Source organism: Salvelinus alpinus, chromosome 5 (genome assembly GCF_045679555.1).
Source record: "Salvelinus alpinus chromosome 5, SLU_Salpinus.1, whole genome shotgun sequence".
NCBI lineage: Eukaryota > Metazoa > Chordata > Actinopteri > Salmoniformes > Salmonidae > Salvelinus > Salvelinus alpinus.
In genome coordinates this window covers 64,444,720-64,458,588 of record NC_092090.1, presented here as the reverse complement: position 1 = coordinate 64,458,588, position 13,869 = coordinate 64,444,720, and the positions used below count along the sequence as shown (strand labels likewise).

The window sequence follows — 13,869 nt, the reverse complement described above, 5'->3', positions numbered from 1 at the left end:
CTCCCTAATCTTACTACATCTGCACACACTGTATATAGATTTTTCTATTGTGTTATTGACTGTACGTTTGTTTATCCCATGTGTAACTCTGTGTTGTTTGTGTCGCACTGCTTTGCTTTATCTTGGCCAGGTCGCAGTTGTAAATGAGAACTTGTTCTCAACTGGCCTACCTGGTTAAACAAAGGTGAAATAAAACTAAATAAAAGTATCGTGTGTAGATTTATGAGGGGGGAAAAAATCAATTTTAGAATCAGGTTGTAACGTAACAAAAATAAAATAATCAAGGTGTCTGAATACTTTCCGAATGCACTGTATGTATGTAGATCTATGGTGGTCCTGGACAGCTCAAAAATGATTTGAGTACGATAGGTTTTGAAGGAGGATTTTAGAGGATTGCAAGGTTCAGAGTGCGTACCTTCTTTTTTTCTACTGCTTATGATTTTAGGAGAATGCACCAACTAATCTACTGAGGACAAATGCTGTGAGTGTTTTATCTTTGCTTAAATCATTGACATGAACATGCTGTGTTTGGATAATATTATGGATATGTATATCCGGTATATCTCTGTGTAGCTGTAGTGTGGATGGCTTTACGAGAGTGATTTACAGTGACAGACCGTACTGGACTGGGGGCAGTTCCAAACAGAGGTGTGTGCAGGGCACTGCTGAAACCTAACCTTGTTTTAATGGTCTAGTACTCTACCACAGGTGTGTTGTAGAACTATGATGTGGAACACCGATCTTGGAATACTTCACCATTAAATGCCGACCCCATTACTTCCCAAGAGAATTCTCACCAGTTATTGTCATGGCCGTTTATTGCATATCCTGTGGCAACATTTGTTGGAGCTAGGGACTTTAACAAATTAAATCTGAGGAAAATTCTGCCAAAATTCCACCAACACATTTTCTGTGTTACACACGGAGAGAGGACGCTTGACCATTGTTATTCTCCCTTCTGGGATGGCTACATGGCCCTGAAAATAAAACTTGTTTGAAAATAATTAAAAATTGACAAATTGAAACATAGCCTATAGATAATTAGCAGGCAGTATGTGTTAAAAGTCCTGTTGCTTAACAATCACATTTTGGGACAGTGAGTGCAATCTGACATCACGTGCATAAAACTCACGCTGGGGCGACCTATTGAGATATTTGGAACTCGCATGTGAAAAGGTTAACATGTGACATTGTTACATACAAGGATATACCATGACATTATTATTACATTGAATTATTAATTTAATAAAACGACAAACATTTCAACGTAGTTTCTATGACATGCATCCCATAAAAATACTGGTAGCCTTCATGTGTGTTGATTTTGTTTATGTTGGCCAATCAAAATGGCAAAGAGGCTCAATGTGTAGCAAGTGGAGTGTGAGTTCACTAATGCAATGCAAGATGGAATAAAATTCAGGAATTAAAAGTTAGCGAAATGAGAAGGAGTAGGCTACAACGAGCAACCAACAGGTAGGCTGTTGTTTTATCTGAATGGGGCTGGGGAGAATGCGCAGCATGTAGGCTCAATTAGCCAAGCTAGCTATAGCTGGCTAGCTTAGCTTGTTTGGTAGCTAGGTTCTCTAGGCTACTCCAGTCAAGACAGATACTGTTATATAGGATGATAAATAACTTTGTGTCTGCTACAACTTAGCTAGTGTAAAGGGTTGCGTCAATCAAATCTGGTATCAGGATAACATGTGATTCAGAGTCACCGAATATACTTTAAGTATTTTTATTTAACACAAGCGATAAATAGTAAATGCAATTTTCGTATATACGGGTTCACTGTATCACCACGCAGGGTAAAGCAGAGAACTGACTGAAATAGTACAGACATCTTCTTTTATACTGTGACAGAGGTAGTTCCAACTTTAGAGTTGGCCTGTCACAGTAGAGGCTTAGCGTGGTTTAAACTTGCTAGCCTATCGGTGGTGCCCAGGCTGGTCCCAGCCTTACAGCACACAGGATCCAGATATCCAGAAGTGTTTGTTATGAAGATTGAGCTGAGTTGTCGGTTGCTACATTGCTCAGTTCCTGTTTTCTTGTTATTCAGCATTTTTCCATCTTGTCTCAACCTTCTGGTTTGCACAGTCGACACCCTAGATTAGCAACAGCTTTACTGCATTCCCGCTATGTTTTGTGATTAACATGTCCTATTTCTATAAGGCATATATTTTTGTTAAAAAGAGAACAAAACCATCCTTCACACTAGTCTTGGTTGTAGCCGAGTTGCCTTGGCTACTGCGTGACTGCTTCTCTCTCTCTCCCGTGCAGCTGCAGCAATAGAGCGCTAGCCTCTCTCTCTCTTGTGCAGCAGTCCTCAGGTTAAAAACACAACTTTAAAAAACATATATTTTGAATATCCAGATATCCGAGAGAAAAAAATGATGATACTTTTTGATTATTATTATTATTATTAAATTATTTCAAACCCCCATCCCTACTTCAGATAATCACAGATTACAAAGGGAAAACCAGCCACATCGTGGACACCAATGCCTTACTTCCAGACAAGCTTAACACGTTCTTCGCCCGCTGCTCACGAGGACTGCGGGCTCCAGATCTCTGTAGCCGACGTGATTAGAACTTTCAAGAGTGTTAACCCTCCTAAGGCTGCCGGGCTGGAAGGCATAACAAGCCGATTCCTCATTGCATGCGCCCACCAGCTGGCTGGAGTATTTACGGACATATTCAACCTCTCCTTATCCCAGTTGGTTGTCCCCACTTGCTTCAAGATGTCTGCCATTGTTTCTGTACCCAAGCAAGTTAACGTTACTGAACTAAATGACAATCACTCCGTAGCACTCACCTCTGTCATCATGAAGTTCTTTAAGAGGATAGACAAGGACCATATAACCTCCACCTTGCCCTAGACCCATTACAATTTGCATACCACTCCAACAGTTCCACGGACGACACAATCACCATTGCACTGCACACTGCCCTATTCCACCTGGACAAAAGGAATAACTACATGAGAATGCTATTCATCGACTACAGCTCTGCTTTCAACTCAATAGTGCCCTCCAAGTTTGTCACTAAGCTCAGGGCCCTGGGTATGAACTCCTCCCTCTGCAACTGGGTCCTGCACTTCCTGATGGGCCGAATCCAGGTGGTGAGGGTAGGTAATAACACCTCCATCATGCTGATCCTCAACACGGGGGCCCCACAGAGGTGTGTGCTCAGCCTCCTCCTGTGCTCCCTGTTCACCCATGACTGCATGGCTACGCACGACTCCAACTCAATCATCAAGTTTGCTGATGACACGGCAGTGGTAGGCCTGATTACCAACAACGACAAGACAGTCTACAAGGAGGAGGTGAAAGCCCTGGCAGAGTGTTGCCAGGAAATTAAGGTGAGAGACTGATAAACAACTTCTCTCACCAAGCCTTCAGACTGTTGAACAGCCATCACTAGCCGGTTACCTGCTCGGTACTCAGCCCTGCACCTTGAGACTAATGCCTCATGAATATAGAGTCATTGAACGCTGGTCACCTCATATTCTGTTTAGATACTGTTGTTTACTTAGTGTGTATGCATATACTGTATTCTTGACATAGCTTATCCTAATATACTTACTAAAGTACATTAAAAAAAATATTTATCCAAATTAAATACTGTCTATAGACACCACGTATTTATATTCTGAATTGTCACACATACACCATGTATTTATATTCTGAATTCTCACACATGCTCACTCTAATCTAGCTACTTTAGATAGTTCGTTCTTGTTCTTTGTATTTGCGAGACATTCTAATGCACTGTTGCAGCTAGTAATATAAGCATTTCACTGCACCTGCCATATAACACCTGCAAAACTGTGTACGCAACCAATAAACTTTGATTTGATCTGAACATGAGGTATGCTATCCCCTTACTAATACAGCCATTGTGTTATGCACGCATATTTTGATGTCAAAGGCTACAGACTCAATTAAAGAGTTCAATCATTTGTCAATTACACTGAGTGTGCAAAACATTAAGAATGCCTTCCCTTCCTAAGAAAGCCCCCCCCCCCCCCCTTTGCCCTCAGAACAGCCTCAATTCATCGGGGCATGGACTCTACAAGTTGTCAAAAGCGTTCCACAGAGATGCTGGCCCGTGTTGACTCCAATTCTTCCCACAGTTGTGTCACGTTGGCTGGATGTCCTTTAGGTGGTGGACCATTCTTGATACAGACGGAAACTGTTGAGCGTGAAAAACCCTGCAGTGTTCCAGTTCTTGACACAAACCTGTGTGACTGGCACCTACTACCATACCCCGTTCAAATTCAGTTAAACATTTTGTCTTGCCCATTCACCCTCTGAATGGCACACGTACACAGTCCATGTCTCAAGGATGAATTTAAAAAAAAATCTGTCTCCTCCCTTTCATCTACAGTGATTGAAGTGGATTCAACAAGTGACATCAATAACGGATCGTAGCGTTCACCTGGATTCACCTGGTCAGTCTATGTCATGGAAAGAGCAGGTGTTCTTAATGTTGTGTACACTCAGTGTATAGCTACTGCACTTCAGAGAACCCTAACAGCCTGTTAAAAGGTATGATTCACCAAAAAGTGAGTCAAAAAAATTGCAAAAAAAGGTCAATGGAACACGTCTTTGAACACATTTTACTTACAGTATATCCCCCCCCCCAAAAAACTGGTCAGGTTCAGTTTCAGATTAAGATTTCCCGCTGGATAACTGGATAGATTGATATACTACAGTGCGACTGAGGACAGCAAATTTGGTTGTATATCTGGAGAACCAAAACATTTTAATCATCTACTACACAGTAGTAAAGACACCAGCAGGACATCTGTCATTCAGCTGAAGAGTAATGTAGGTCAGGCAGCTTGTTTATTTTTTCTCTCACAAACTCACAGGCATTATTAAATACTGCAGCTTCCTGCAGTATAAGTCCAGTCATACTTACTAAGGACAACTCGCCATGCCCTTCCCTGGGTAGGTGTGATGCTGCTCCCAAGGTGGTGATAACGATGATGATTTTTGGCACACCAGGAAGTCTGTCCCGTGCCATACAGTAGGAACAGCGGAGATTGGATTAGCCGACTGTCAGTCAATCATGTGGGTGTTGATGTGAGCCCACCATGAAACATCCAAACAGATGGCTTGCCATTAAGGCTTTCAGAATGCACCCCCACCCAGACCAGCCTGGCTGTGGACATGCACACTGGTTAAGATACAGTAAGCTCCTTAGTTTATGTCCATGCCTTTCAATAATTTGGTTCTCTTTATCCACACATTACTATGATTGTTTTGTATTGATTCACCAAAAACATTGTGAAGGCCCCCTCTAATGGGCCATGTCAATGCTATGATCTATACAATAGGTAAAACAGCTGATTTTGTTTGTAGATCATGTTGAAAATGATTTAATGTGACTTAATGAGTTTCCTACCCATAAATCCCAGCTAGCTGAGCGATGGGTCTATTTTGGGGCAGGGCAAGCAACGACCCCCCCTACACCAAAACAAGTAGCAGAGTAGAGGAGGAGACTAGAGTCCAAGCAGAGCAGGTGTCTCTTGTGACATCTGCCTCAGTTCACTGGGGAACCACAAGCACCCGCAGCAACATTCAGCCCTGACAATGCCACTGAAGTGCCCTGCTCTATCTTCATATAAATAAGGTATTTGTCTCTATGTTTCTATGTGCTGGATTCCATTCAGATGCGTCACAATATATTTTTCATATTTTTGTGTAGCGATGGTTCATGATTTTCAGAGTGGAGTTATTTATTTTGTTTTAGACATTTTTAGGAAATGATGGATTTGCATCATGACCATGTGTTGCAAAAATGCTTAGTTTTATGAATCACTGTATTCTCTCAGTATATCATTTCATTGTATGAACTGAAGCAGCTACAATTCAGAATGCAGAGACAAAATATTTTTTCTAAACCAAAAAACCCTCAAAAGATAGATTCAATCTCATGTAATATTGATGCGTTCATATTTGCTAATCAACCCAATTTCCTTTTGTATTTAATCAGGCTGACAAGACAAACCCACAAGATTGTTTACCCAGACAAACTATTGATCCGTCCAGGTCCGTGTTAAATTGACCCAGGAGCATCTTATAAAGAGACAGTCATCGTTGAGCATTTGCCTTGAATCTGTGTACCTCTCCTTTACCAAGACCTGGCTTATCATATTATCAGAAAGCCTGTTAGTTACAGTTTGTAGGGTTTTACAGGGATATATATATATATATATCATATTTTGTGTATTTGTTGTAATCGCTCATTGATCTGATGAGGATAGAGTGGCGATATGCTTATGGACATGGATTAAAATAATGGCAGTGACAGAGAGGGCGGGGATAGAGAGTGGTGGAATGGCAACTTGAGTGAGATTGACGAGGAATTTAGGGCGAATAAGGGCCACAGGAAGGAGCACAGAAGTTCAAGGCATGCTCACGACGAGTGATATTGAATCCCAGTCCAAGCGTGTCCTCCTGTAAATAAATATCTAGGTTTGTGTCACAGATGGCACCCTCTTCCCTGTATAGTGCACTATATAGGAAATGGGTGCCAATTGACTCAAAATCTATGCCAACAAAGAGACCAGTTGCTTTATCAGTTTAATCTGGGCCATTATTTCAGAGGCCCAGTGAGGGAATGCTGAGAGAGGTAGAGCAGCTCAAGGTAAAATCGCTTTAGTATTCCATGTAAACACTCACTCTGTCTAAGAAGGGCAGCCATTTGTTTTTTTTATTGAAAATTGTTTTCTAAAAGGTCACTGAGATGAGTTCTTCCAATCGTATTTTAAGTTCTGGTATATTTTAATGAGTACAATGCCCACTGTAGACATAATAATGACTCATGGCCAGGTCTTATTAGTCCTCCCTCTCATGCATAGGTTGCGCTTTTCAAATCAAATCAAATCAAATTTTATCACTGTCTTTCTGACAGGTTTCCAAGCAATTTCATTCACCTCCCAATCTTGGTATTTTTAAACTGACAAAACATAATTGCTTATCTTTCAGCTGGGCAAATGAGAGACTTTAAAACCCAAATGTCAGGATATGAAATTGATCTTTGGCCATGGCCGGGTAACAGGCCTTGTGTATTAAGCAGCATTGGGTGTCTCCCAGGTCTTGAGTTATCTCTGTGTCTGGTAGCATGTGGTAGCCTGGAGAACATGGAGAGCATGTGACCTCTGTGCTGGGTGGAGGAGGGTCCCAGCTTATTTTAGGGCAGGGGGACTTGAGACTGAAGCCGTTGCTGATCTGGCATCAGTCTGTCTGGGGAACGGATTAAGGGTGAGTGTAGAGGTGAAGGTCTTTAGACAGATCAGCAGCCCGTGGACTGCCCTAGTATGATCTTCACATGCAAACATGGATTATCCAGTCCTCAGATCCAAACAAGGGTGGTTTCTTGACACAGTTCATTTTCATGTGTCCGACATGGTTATTGTGTTGTGTCGTTGAGTTTATACAACAATCTTTTAGAATGTAGAGGTGTTACCTTTTGGGATATAGGCCAGTAAATGACCTTGTGTGGGTAACTGACATTGAGCCGTGAATGGATTAGAGCCATCCATGGCGTGTGCAGCAAACCATGTCATCTTCTTATCCATTTTTGTTTCAAAAGGTTCACACATGCCTAAGCCATTTATAGCAGTACTTCAGACAAGATGCTCCACAAAACAGTGTTTCCTTTAAGCTTGTCCCCAGGGAGCGCAACCTTGGAAGTCAGTCGGTTTTAGTTACCGCAGTCTTTGGCTTGTTCAGTCTCAAGTTAAATCTGGTTTTAATAATGAGCACTTGGACTTCTCTACACACTTCACCATGTTAACTTGTGTGTATACTTTATTGTGTCGAGCACGGCCTGCATGCTTATACGATCATTTAAAACGATGCAAATATGATCAAATGTGATAAGATAAAAATCCTTTGAACAGTCAAGTAAGGCGAGCTATGAAAAGTATTGGTTAAATGGGGGATGAGTAAAGCTGTAATGGAAGCGTGTTCAAGGATGGGGGATGGGGCACACTCACACAAAACACACACAGCCCTCGAGCAACCAGATATGTTGGAGATTTTGTTCTCTTTTGAATAGTTAATGAGCTTAGCATGAATGTGCGGGATGAGACGAACGGTACAGTGGTTAGGATGGAGGGAGGAAGCACTGAGAATGCCGTACGGCTTATGGCCTGCCAAAGATAACAGGCAGAACAATGTCTGGGGGGGAAGAGAGAGAGAGAGGGAAAGAGATAGAGGAATTCTCAGTGGGAGAAGCTCTTAGAGGTATTTGATAGCAGAATTACCCCCACTTTACCTTGGCATGCCTGTAGGTCACACTCCACACTTGGGGGAAGTTGGGCTGTGTGCTTGGCGACGAGAAGGCATTATTATGGCATCCCGTTTAGAGAGCTTTGAGGGCGAACAAGCACAGGAGGATAGCACTTTACTTGAAAAATGCTGCTTTCCTGTAGCCTTTCATATGTCTACCGTTAATGTTACCACGGTCAAGGAAGTGAGATATTTGAGATTTGGCCACCTTGTTCTATGTTCAGTAACTCACACGGTATCAATGAGAGTGCAACAGACGGTCACGTAATGCTCACTCACTTTGACGTAACATAATGCAGAGAACAAAAGTTAGGAAAGATTTCTGCTATGGTACATGTTTGCACATCACCCCAAAACAAAAGGAGAAGGACTCCACTTTTCTGGTCACCAACATACATCATTCATTCAATCAATCAATCAATTTTATTTTATATAGCCCTTCGTACATCAGCTAATATCTCGAAGTGCTGTACAGACACCCAGCCTAAAACCCCAAACAGCTAGTAATGCAGGTGTAGAAGCACGGTGGCTAGGAAAAACTCCCTAGAAAGGCCAAAACCTAGGAAGAAACCTAGAGAGGAACCAGGCTATGAGGGGTGGCCAGTCCTCTTCTGGCTGTGCCGGGTGGAGATTATAACAGAACTATGCCAAGATGTTCAAAAATGTTCATAAGTGACAAGCATGGTCAAATAATAATCATGAATAATTTTCAGTTGGCTTTTCATAGCCGATCATCAAGAGTTGAAAAACAACAGGTCTGGGACAGGTGGCGGTTCCATAACCGCAGGCAGAACAGCTGAAACTGGAATAGCAGCAAGGCCAGGCGGACTGGGGACAGCAAGGAGTCACCACGGGCGGCAGTCCCGACGCATGGTCCTAGGGCCCAGGTCCTCCGAGAGAAAGAAAGAGAGAAGGAGGCACTGTAGGCATTCATTGTAACAATTGACATTCTGTGTTTAGGCACAGGGTAAAAATAGATTCCTTTCTCATACAATGAAATGTAATCATGCATTAGTGAGACATTTCCAAAGTTCCCATGGAAATCAGTGAATGAAGCATGTATTACATTTACATTTAAGTCATTTAGCAGACGTATTAGTAGGCTGCAGTGCACAAGAGCAGAGAGATGTCGACTGAACAAAGCTTATAGGCCAGTAATGAACATCCATTAAGTTGTTGAAGCTGTGGAGGGTTCACGTTAATGTACGCCGCCGCTTGGTCCTTTCATTGCCATCAGATTTGAAAGTTTAATGGCTCAGATTTTCACTCTCTATTTTTATCCCCCAGTAATCATCACACAGTACACTACTTTTGACCCGGGCCCATATGGCGCACACCAAATCATCATCATACTGTACAGTTTAGGACGCAGTATAGAACTCATTCTTCATCTCTCTATTCACTTTTAAAGCACAATTATCTAAGCAAGCAAGTGAATGTATTTATGTTCTTCATAATCACAGTCGTAACAAGTAACGTTGATACATTGTGTTACTCCATAGCAAGGTTAGTGTGGAGGTTGTCTTATACAAGTATATTTAAACGTGAATACTTCAACAGTCTAATGTGGTCTCTTGATTGACAGCGGGACTAGTGCGTTGGCTCCAGTCTCCAAAATCAAGGTTCCGCTTCCCAAATGATACCATATTCCCTACAAAGTGCACTGTTGACCAGAGCCCTGCAATTCCTTTAGTTTTATGACTTTTTGCAAATCCAATCAGTTTTCCACGTTGATTCAACTAGTTTTTGCCCAGTGGGTCGATACTGCGATTTTATTGCGATTTAATGTTCCAAACTTATTGCTCACTATAATATAATATGTCACCATATTATGTCTGCTGCAGAGGGACAAGAGATAGCATGAGGAAATGAGTTTTGATCAGTCATGGGAATAAAAGTGATGAAAACATGTTGGCTCACTATTTAAAAAGAAGATGGACAACAAGTTATAGGATGAAAAATACCAGAGTTTTGGCGCAGTTACTTCTAGCGCTAGCTAATACTACAGTGCCTTCAGAAAGTATTCACACCTCTTGACTTTTTCCACATTTTGTTGTGTTACAGCCTGAATTTAAAATAGATTAAATTGATGTTTGGTGTCACTGGCCTACACATAATACCCCATAATGTCAAAGTGGAATGACGTTTTTAGACATTTTTACAAATTAATTCAAAATGAATAAGTCAATAAGTATTACGCCCTTTGTTATGGCAAGCCTAAATATGTTCAGGAGTAAATTTGTGCTGAACAAGTCACACAATATGTTGCATGGACTCACTCTGTGTGCAATAATAGTGTTTAACAGGATTTTGAATGACTACCTCATCTCTGTACCACACACATATAATTATCTGTAAGGTCACCCAGTTGAGCAGTGAATTTCAAACACAGATTCAACCACAAAGACCAGGAAGGTTTTCCAATGCCTCGCAAAGAAGGGCACCTATTGGTTGATGGGTAACGTTTAAAAAAGCAGACATTGAATATCCCTTTGAGCATGGTGAAGTAATTAAGGACATTTTGGATGTTGTAACAATACACCCAGTCGCTACAAAGATACAGGCGTCCTTCCCAACTCAGTTGCCGGAGAGGAAGGAAACCGCTTAGGGATTTCACCATGAGGCCAATGGTGAATTTAAAACAGTTACAGAGTTTAATGGCTGTGATAGGAGAAAACTTGGGATGGATCAACAACATTGTAGTTACTCCACAATACTAACCTAAATGACAGAGTGAAAAGAAGGAAGCCTGTACAGAATACAAATATTCCAAAACATGCATCCTGTTTGCAAAAAAGCACTGAAGTAAAACTGCAAAAAAAATGATATTTGTGGCATAGAATCATCACAGCTCTGCAGATTTTGTTGGGTAGATACAGACTCAATAGACCACTTGTTCTGGTATTGCCCTCCGGTAGCCTGTTTCTGGTCTCAGGTTCAGGAATGGCTGAAAAAGCACAACATTAATCTAAAACTGACCCTAGAAATAGCATTGTTGGGAGATCTGGAGAGACCTGGTCAGTCAGTTACTAATACTCTTAGTAAAATGATTTATCTTCAACTCGCAATCTGTGGATTCTCTTCGATTAGATAGATTCAAATTGTATGATGAACATCTCAGCATAGTTTAAAGATATATGGTGTGTAGAAATCCGATGAGGGAGGCCAGCAGAAATAGGTGGGATGGGCTGGGGGAAACTGAGGGTTGGGATGTGGAACTAGAGACAAGTGGGAGTGAAGAGTGTGGATGGGGGATAGAATGACGGTCTAAGATAAAAGTCAAAATGAAGTCAAAATAAACCCAAAATAAAGTACGTTTGAATGACATGGAGGGGGAACGCTGTTACATCCCATGCTTGTTTGCCGCAGGCTGATGCCGCGCATGTGCTTTTACGCGCTTACACATGCAAACACACACACTCGCATTCAAACGCACACATGTGCACACACATACACACATGTAAATAGTGCCACACATGCACTCAGACGCATACAGTCAGCCTTGCTGTTTAGATTTTGGTTGTGCTTTATGTCTCATAAAATTTTGTTTGTTGTTGGCGCATTGGGGGACGGTGTCTTGGATGGTTGAGGGGCAGCTCTCGGGGAACTGAACTGTGGGGGGATTTGTAATCGCTGCCAAAGGTGATTCTAACATGTATTGACTCAGGGGTGTGAATACTTACTGTATGTAAATTAAATATTTCATTTTCAATAAATTTGCAAACATTTCTAAAAACATGCTTTCACTTTGTCATTATGGGGTATTGTGTGTAAATGGGTGAGAAAAACGATAAATGTAATACATTTTGAATTCAGGCTGTAACACAAGAAAAGGTAGAATAAGTCAAGGGATATGACAACTTTCTGAAGGCACTGTACCTAGCAAAAAAATGTAATATATGTTTCTGACAAAAGAATGACTGTCAGCAGGTATTGTTCCACTGACTTCCATTTAAGTCATTTTGCAGACTCTCTTATCCAGAGCAATTAGGTTTAAGTGCCTTGCTCAAGGGCACATCGACATAATTTATACCTAGTCGGCTCAGGGATTTAAACCAGCAATCTTTCAGTTACTAGGCAGCTGTGAAGACTGAGAGGTTAGGCTGAAAATGTTGAATACCCTATTATTAAGCAACACATGAATAAACAGAGTAGATCATTAACTCCCCAAATATTCACAAATCAAATCTGTTCCTCCTTCAGAATATGAAAAATATTTGTGAATTTTATGTCTGGCAACTCGTTGCGAGGTCAATGCAATTCAATTCAATTCAAATAACTTTATTTGTCCCCTTAGTGGCAACTCTATTAGGGCTATAGTGGTGCTTCAGAAATGACAAACAGGCACATAAATAAGCCTGCACCCGTTTGAGTCGAGAGATAAAGTAGATGTTGCTGTTGTCTTTTCTCAATTTTATGCTGTTGCCTTGAATAACATACACACGCTACAGTCGTTTAGAAGAAATAGATTAGCAATGTTCTCATCAGTGACATGAGACTAACAGCAGCAATTATGTCCTTTATAAGTCCGCTACCTTTGTCAATCAATTGAAAAAGAGAGAGAGAAGCAGACTGAGACAGTGAAAGAGGGAGAGAGAGAGAGAGAGAGAGAAAGAGAGATATATAAAGAAAGGGAGAGAAACAGACAGACAGAGGTAGAGAAAGAGAGAAAGTAGTTAGCTCGGCCTTGTCTGACACATAACTATCTAATCACGCCAAATCCAAATGGCCCAGCTCCATGGCTGCTTGGCACCGTGAGCTGGCACAGCCTGAACTCATCTGGCCCCCAGTTCCTCTGGATTGAGCTAAATACACACTGAGAGGGGGCTTCAACTCACTACAGTCAAGTGCTTTTGGCAATCAAGGAAAGAAGGAGAGAAAAAACACCTTGAAAAAACACGCTTTTCTGTCTCTGGTTTCCATGGGCACAGGCAGTGGGTTGTGTTGTGTGTGTCACGGTGGACCAGGTATTGCTGTAGCTGTAAGGACAAGTTCCTCAAGCTCAATTCAATCTTTGTGTTTTACATCAGCTGGTAACTTTGTATGACCTGTTGTCGACCACCTCCACCAATAAGTGTGTTTTCTCCTCTCCTACTCCTGGCCAGTTTGATTATATGATATGAAACCGGTGCTTATTCCAATCCAGGGTCCGTATTCAAAAAGCATGTCAGAGTAGGATTGCTGATCCAGGATCAGATCCTCCCTGTTCATATAACCTTATTAATGATGATCTAAAAGGAAAACGGATCCTGGAACAGTACTCCTACTCTGAGACGCTTCATGAATACAGGCCTAGACCTTTTTTTATTTATTTTTCTGAGCGAGTGTGGCACGGATCATCTGCCAGTTGAAGTGCCAAGAGTGCCAGCTTCATTAGTGTGTGTGTCTGTGCGCCAGCTCCTTTTCATCCTGCAGAACAAACGGCTGCATTATTCAACCTGCCATCTCATCTTTCACTACAGTGGGCTACAGAGCCCAGATATCACCGTGCCAGCAGGCTTGCCCCGGCCACCGTCTCACAGTTTATCTGAGTCCCAAATACCACCCTGTTCCGTATATAGTGCAC

At 41.7% G+C, this 13,869-nt stretch overlaps 1 protein-coding gene across 1 annotated transcript in view; it reads left to right on the top strand.

Annotated features, from left to right (window-relative positions):
- Positions 1–5,550: 5,550 nt before the first annotated feature.
- Positions 5,551–13,869, top strand: part of tncb (tenascin Cb) — a 108,628-nt gene continuing 100,309 nt past the window's right edge. Inside the window, exon 1 of the mRNA XM_071402685.1 lies at positions 5,551–5,637. The gene's annotated coding sequence lies outside the window, so the exon portion shown is untranslated. The remainder of the gene's footprint in view (positions 5,638–13,869) is intronic.